Genomic DNA, 5,953 nt, shown 5'->3' with positions numbered 1-5,953 from the left:
GACAGTGCTCAGGCCCAGAGTTCAAACCCCACGATCAAAAAAAAAAAAAATATATATATATATAAATTAAGAAAATTGATATTTCTTTCAATGTTAAAAAGTGATTTTAAATGTTTGTTTTTAGGCTGACTAATGAAGTTACAAAATTTATCCAAAAAGATAGGAAATCTATTTGGCCTTGCTGAAATTAGAAGCTACTGTATAGTGCCTGTATAGACAGATTCATGATTTCATTTGCATTCAGAAAAGTTTATATGAATAGTTTAAAGAAAGCAGACTGAAAATTGTTTTTTAGCTTTTCTTCACCAAGCCTATTTAGAAAAAAAAAGTAGCCTTACACACAAAAAGGGAAGTATTGGTAAATCAGAAACTGTGAACTTACTGATCTGATAAACACTTTTGGCATATTTTGTATATATCTGCAATGAACGGGCAGAGAAAAAAAATCAGGAAAACAGTTCTAGTTATAATACCCTCCAAAAGGACAAAAAATCCAAAAACTTAGATATAGACTTAATTAAGAAGGTGAAAGCCTTTACAATGAATACTATAAAACCTTGAAGAAACACATTGAAGACATTAGAAGATGGAATGACTTTCCATGTTCATAGGTTGGCAGAATTAATATTGTGAAAATGGCCTTATTACCAAAAAGAATGTATAGATTCAGTATAATGCCCATCAAAACATCAGTGTCATTCTTTGCAGAAATGGAAAAGTCAATGCTAAAATTCATATTGAAGCATAAAAGAAACTGATCGACCAGAACAGTTCTTGTCAAAAAGAGCAACATAGGAGCAATCACAATACTGGATTCGGATTGTACTATAGGGCAATAGTAACAAAAACAGTGTGGTACTGACATAAAACAAACATGAGGACAAATGAGACAGAGTAGATCAAAAATAAAAACATACAACCACAGCCATCTGATCTTTGACAAAGGAGCTAAAAGCATACACGGAAGAAAAGATAGCCTATTCAATAAATGTGTCAAGGAGAACTGGCTCTTTGATGATACAATGTTAAGGTAGTAGTGGGATAGAGCAATAGAAACGAACACTAGGAATGTTAAAAATGTGGAATTAGGGCCCAATGTAGTGTGCCATGTCTTACAATCCTTGCTACTGTGGAGACTGGAAAGATCATGTTTTAAGGACAGCCTGTGCAAGTGGAACATAGCTGTATTCCTGGCTAAATGGGGGACATAAATAGAAGGTTCATGATCTAGGTCATTCCAGAGAAAAATATGAGACCCTATTCTTCAAATAAGGGATTTAATTAAAATAAGGGATTTTAATTTTAAAAATACTAGATTTAGGGGCTGGGAATATGGCTTAGTGGTAGAGTGCTTGCCTAGCATGCATGAAGCTCTAGGTTCAATTCTTCAGTACCACATAAACAGAAAAAGCCAGAAGTAGCCAGAAGCGGTGGCTCATGCCTGTTATCCTTGCTACTCAGGAGGCTGAGACCTGAGGACCGCGGTTCAAAGCCAGCCCGGGCATGAAAGTCCGTGAAACTCTTATCTCCAATAAACCACCAGAAAACTGGAAGTGGCGCTGTAGCTCAAGTGGTAAGGGGCTAGCCTTGAGCTGAAGAGCTGAGGGACAGCGCCCAGGCCCAGAGTTCAGGCCCCACGACCGGATACAAAAAGAAAGAAAGAAAGAAAGAAAGAAAAAGCCAGAAGTGGTGCTGTGGCTTAAGTGGTAGAGTGCTAGCCTTGAGCAAAAGAAGTTCAGGGACATTGCCCAGGCCCTGAGTTCAAGCCTCAGGATTGGCAAAAACAACAACAGCAACTATAGCAACAACTGGATTTAGGAGAAAAGTGAGGTATCATCATTCAATCCTATTTTTTTTTCCATCTTCATTAATTCTTACTCTTTGCCTATAAATACTGCCAAGAGTTGTCTTTTGATTTTTTTTACCTCCTTTTATTTCAGACTTAATTAAATATACAACTTGCATGAAACTATGGTTTTTAGCACTTTTTTTTGTTGTTGTTGGTCATGGGGCTCGAACTCTGGGCTTGGGCGCTGTCCCTCAGCTCTTCAGCTCAAAGCGAACACTCTACCACTGGAGCCACAGCACCATTTCTGGTTTTCTAGTTTTTTTTTTGGAGATAAGAGTCTCATGGACTTTCATGCCTGGGCTGGCTTTGAAACGAGATCCTCAGATCTCAGCCTCCTGAGTAGCTAGGATTACAGGTGTGAGCCACCGCTCCCGGCTTTTAGCACTTTTTCCCCCCCTCTTTTCTTTATCTGGAAAGATTCCTATGATTCACTTTTGTTCATCTACTTATGTATGCCCTGCCCCTTTAGCTAACTGATAACACAAGTATTTCAGAATCCAGGATAATGTCTTTATGTGTCTCCTACTTGACCACAATGTCATATTAAACATGCTTAATAAGAGTCTTTGAGGCCAGGTGTCATGGTGCATGTCTGGAATTCCAGCACTCAAAAGGCTAAGGTGGGAAGATTGTGAGTTTGAGGCTACCCTGTGCTAGACCCTGTTTTTAAAGGAATCCTATTTGGGCATAATTCTTGGGGAAAAAAAATCATGACTATGTGTTCAACTGGAAGCTTGATATGACTTATGGGGAATTTGGACAATCTTAAGATGCATTAAGTTTTATGTCTTGACTAAAGGAAGAATTAACTGCTGTAGGGAGAATATGTATAACATCTGTTTGATAATTCTGAATATCATAATTAGGAGGAACATTGGCAAAATAGAAAACAAAGATAGATTACTGATTGCCTACCCAGTATATATTCTTTTTTCTTACTTAGTAGCATAACTGCCATATTGTGGGAACATCAATAAACCCAGCTGTAAAATGACATTTTCTAGTGGCTGTAAACAAGTTTTGGGTTTTCAAATTTGACACAATTGGGAGATTTTTTTGGAAACCAGTCTTACATGGAGCCAAATAATCCTTGAAAGAACCTCTATTAGCTTCTATTTCAAAAGAGTATACCCATCTTTTTATATAGGTGTGAGCAAACAAAAAGGCCCAGTAGTTCAAAAGCAATTATTTGAGTTTTCATAGAGATGAAATAGTTACAGCATTGTACCAGATGTAAGAAAAATTCTAATTCTTAAGCCCAGTGATATTTAACAGAAGATTGTTATTGACATGGAGTATTCTGAAAACAGGAAAAGCCTTTGGGAAATGAAATAATTACTACTGAGGTAAAATAGTAAAAAAAAAAGATTGGGTACTCCAGAAAAATCATACTAGTGAATTAGAAGACTAGTTCAAATGATTTTTCAGAATTATGGGAAGATAAAGATGGAGACTCAATGGGTCTAGTATACCTAAATTTAGAGTTATAGAAGGAAAGAACAGAAATAATGGATAAGTAATCAGGAAAGTGTTGCTAAAGACTTGTGCTTTTCAAGGAACTCAGCAAATAAGTTAGTGAATACGCATATTAACCATATTGCTCTTTTTACAAGGATGAGAGAGAAAATTATACAATTTTTTTAAGCTAGGTTTGTTGGAATTTAGTCTTCTTTTTCATGAAAAATTCTGGATCACAGAAGTCCCAGACGTTGGATTCATGTACTAATCTTTGTTTTGATTATGAGGATTAGTGGAAATTTTATCACTAAGGAATATTGGTTCTGGGATTAGAGTTTGGACACGGTTATAGGTGACCTTGGTCTCTCTACAAGGTTGTGATGGCAAAGCCTGTGATTGCACTGGTATATACATTATAACACTTATGTTTGCAACATTTATGTACAGTGGCAAAAGAAATTTCCTGACAGGTAAGGTGTCAGAGATTTTACTAGATTTTCTGTGTGTGTGTGTATGTGTGTGTATGAATATAGAATGATATGATATTGTTTAATATGATTGTTACCCTGCCCTGCTAGTTTTACAGTCTGGTGAGGAAAAGAAATTGAAGGGGTAGTTACTGTAGGAAAAGGCAGTGTAGTAAAAAGATTGTTGTGTCAGGGAGTAGGGAGCAGAGTTGACTTTCTGAAAAAAGAACATCTTGAGTTAAGATGAAATACAGGAGGAATTGAAACTCCAGATTAGTTGATTGCAGAGAGTATACAGTGAGAGAAATAAACAGGTGACACAGGTAATCATATAGAACCAGGAAACTGTGTCAGGACAGTTGGGCTTCATCATGATAGGAATGGGAAGCTATTTAGAGATTTTAATTTAAAAATGATGAGTTGGGTTTTGTTTTTGTTTTTAGAAAGATCGTTTAGGCTGTGGTGAGAATGGATTTGGGACCAGTTAAAATTGAAGATAGGGAGAACAGTTATGAGTCTTGTTTATTAATTGGTTCTAGTAATAAGTATTTTTAGGTCAAAGATAATGTTAACCTGGCTACAGTGGGATCATACGACTGAAAGAGGAGTAAAAGGGACATGTTGGTTGGGTATTAGGGAGATGTAGAAAGAAGAGAATGAACCTGATCTTACATTTCTGGCTTTTGTTAACCAGTAGATGCTGCTGTTGACAGTATTTAAATCCTAGAGAAGATTAGAGAAGGCTGATGAATTCAGATTTAGTTGCTTATGTTTCAATGTAATTATTATTAAGCACATTTGAAGTTTAGAAAATGCTTGGATTCAGATATTGTTTCTTTAGAAAGCCAACTCTGCCTTCCCCACATCTGGATTAATTGCTCCTGCTTGATGTGGATATTCTGGCCCAGTGATTTTATTTCCCTTATACACTGACAAGTGTATAAGTATTGATAACAATGACTAAATAATGGAAACAACATTGCCAGTGGTAGATTGACTAAGTTATAATGTATTCGTATAGTATCATGAGATTGTTTAGATGATGAAGGAGTTCTGTAATGAATCTTAAAACACATTATCTTAGCTGGAAATTTAGCCCAGTGCTAGAGCACTTGTCTAGACTACCTGAAACTCTTGTTCATTCCCCAGTATGGGAAAAAAAAAAAGTTTAGGTTACATTAAGCAAAAATATAATACAAAACTGCCTATAGTACGTTACTACTGTCATTTAAAAGTATGTTGTTGGCCAGGTGTGATGTGCCTATCTATAATGCCAGCAACTTATGAGGCAGAGAAAGGAGGATCACAGTTCTAGGCCAGCCCAAGCAAAAATTAGCAAAACTTTATCTTTATTTATTTATTTTTTTGTGATGGTGCTTGAACTCTGGGGCTTGTCCCTGAGCTGTTCAGCTCAAGGCTAGTACTCTACCACTTGAGCCACAGTGACACTTCTGGTTTTCTGGTGATTAATTGGAGATAAGAGTCTCATGGACTTTCCTGCCTGGGCTGGCTTTGAACTGTGATCCTCACATCTCAGCCTCCTGAGTAGAGGATTACAGGTGTGAGCCACTGGTGCCTGTCTAAGGCTTTATTTCAAAAGCAAGCCAGGAGTGGTGATGGACATTTGTGATTCTAAGTAGCTATAGGAGGAGGAAGTGGGGCAGGGCGGGGAGTGTATTGGTTTTGTAGCCAACCTCAAAGAAAAGTTAGTGCAAAGCCCTATCTGGAAATAAAGTAAATAAAACCAAAGGACTGGGAATGTGGCTCAAGTGAAGAGCTTGCCTAGCAAACCTGAAACTTTTTGAGTTCAATCCCTAGTATCAGAAAAACAAACAATCCTAAAACTAATGTATATTTTAATATATATGTATAGAATACCTATGAATACACAATAAACAAGAGAAAAGTACTAGATTATTGAGGGAAATTTCATGCATCATAACTCTTATGTAATTTGCTTTTTGTGTCAGGTATATATCACCCTCTTTAAAAATTAACTTGAAGGTGGCTCAGTGGTAGAGTGCTTGCCTTGCATGCATGAGGCCCTGGGTTCAATTCCTCAGCACCACATAAGCAGAAAAAGCCAGAAGTGTGCTGTGGCTCATGTGGTAGAGCGCTAGTCTTGAGCTGAAGAGCTCAGGGACAGCGCCCAGACCCAGAGTTCAGGCCCCATGACCAG

This window comes from Dipodomys ordii, unplaced genomic scaffold (assembly GCF_000151885.1).
Source record: "Dipodomys ordii isolate 6190 unplaced genomic scaffold, Dord_2.0 Scaffold20, whole genome shotgun sequence".
NCBI lineage: Eukaryota > Metazoa > Chordata > Mammalia > Rodentia > Heteromyidae > Dipodomys > Dipodomys ordii.
The sequence above is the reverse complement of the archived record's forward strand: the minus strand, read 5'-3'. Positions refer to the sequence as shown.